The sequence below is a fragment of the Tiliqua scincoides genome, chromosome 1 (genome assembly GCF_035046505.1).
Source record: "Tiliqua scincoides isolate rTilSci1 chromosome 1, rTilSci1.hap2, whole genome shotgun sequence".
In the NCBI taxonomy this organism is placed as follows: Eukaryota; Metazoa; Chordata; class Lepidosauria; order Squamata; family Scincidae; genus Tiliqua; species Tiliqua scincoides.
Window position 1 is genome coordinate 118,550,727 of NC_089821.1, and position 1,781 is coordinate 118,552,507.

The window sequence follows — 1,781 nt, forward strand, 5'->3', positions numbered from 1 at the left end:
CCATTTCAGTACAGCAATGTTGATTTAAATGTGGCCTTTTTTCCTTCCTTTTTAAGACAGTTACATGGTTGGATTTCAGTTCCCAGATTTAAAGTTGCTGCTGAGGTTTAGAAGTAGTTGGCCCTTGTTAAGTGCTGCTGGAATGGGAATCCTATTCAAAATAGGTAGTGTGTATACCTGGGGGGAGGGGTTGGGGAGGGAAGAGGTTATGTTTTGCGGTTCTACAGAGCCTGACTAGGCTCATTTATAAGAGTCATCTAGAGCTCTTGCCTAGAAAACATCTACACAGTGATCCAACCCCCATCCTCCCAAATAAAGCAGCAGGTTTTCAAACAGGCTCACAAAAAAATAAAAATAAAACACACAGAAAAGGAGTGCCTCATGATGCATGATGTTGGACGGATTAGTATCAAAAATGTGTGCCGCGATGCCTTGGGCCCTAAGGATGTTGTGGCACACTCACAGGGCTACTGTGGGATGTTCCTGGTGGCCCTTCCTACCTGTTCTCCCAGGTAGAGAATCTTGGATCTTGTGAAATCTTGCAAGATTTGGGTACCACCATCTTTTATCTCATGGTTGGCAATCTTCAGTCTTGGAAGACTATGGTAGAAGCCTACAGCACCCGGTGTTCCCAGGCGGTCTCCCATCCAAGAACTAACCAGGCCTGACCCTGCTTAGCTTCCGAGATCAGACGAGATCGGGCATGTGCAGGGTAACAGTTGCTGTTGAGATGTTGTGAAATCCAAGATGGTGGTGCCCGGCTGAGGAGGCTGCTGGGGCACCATGAGCCATGAACCACTGTTCTAGCTTGTCCTTGCTTTGAACAGGGGATATGATGTGTGCTAGTTAAGCTGCAATCCTATATGCAGAAGTAAATTCCATTAAACTCTGAGTAGTCATGCATAGGCTTATCTTGTTAGTGATTATATTGTTATTATTGTTAGGTGGATGTGTTGCTGATATTATCTGACAGGTTTGTTTGCATGTATATGTGGTGCTGGGTGCCTGCCGGGAGTGCAGGACTGAGACCAGTCGCATGCCATTTTGAATTGGGCTAAGATGAGCAGGTTCCCACTGGCAGACCCCAGTAGATTTATTGGAGCAGTCTCTCCCCGATGCTAGCTGCCATCTTAAGAGAAGCCTCGCCTTTTGTTTCTTTTGCAAAATTGCTAGAGCAAAGCGAGCTACACCTTGCTTTGGTCACAAATTGTGCACCTGTAAATAAGCCAAACTAGTGGATCGACACTCATCACAAGCCTGCCAAACAGTGGTTCACATCCACTTGAAGGCCCTACTCTGGTGGCGACAATGGCAAAGAAGGATTTTGTCTCTTCCACCATTGCATCTGCACAACACTGTCCCCCTAAGCTTTCTGCGTAGTAAGGGGGGGATTGTCAACCTGCCAACTGAGGTGTTTTGCTATGCAAAACCAATATCTGATGTCTGATATTTAACAGTGGTGGTGGGAAATTCTGACCCTTATGTTTCGGTGCTGAGGCACTGCTGGGAAGGCCATAGGCTTCTGAGCAAATCACCCATAAGTGTGTGACAAGCTCACTTTTTGTTCTCCCATGAAATCCTCTACTTGAAATCTTTCTTCCTGCCCTCTTTTATGTCAATACCACTAAGCGACCTGCTGCTTGTCACTGTGGGCCTGGGCAGACAGTATTGTCTCAGCTTCCCTGGCTGGCAACAGCTACTGCCATGTCATCCCCTGATTTTTACAGGCTTGACTTCTAACTTCTGCATGGAGACACGTATGCCATAATCAAAGCATTTTA

General features: G+C 46.3%; 1 pseudogene; it reads right to left on the reverse strand.

Moving 5' to 3' along the window:
- Positions 1-610: 610 nt before the first annotated feature.
- On the reverse strand, positions 611-730 carry LOC136638066 (5S ribosomal RNA; annotated as a pseudogene).
- Between the last annotated feature and the right edge of the window lie 1,051 nt (positions 731-1,781).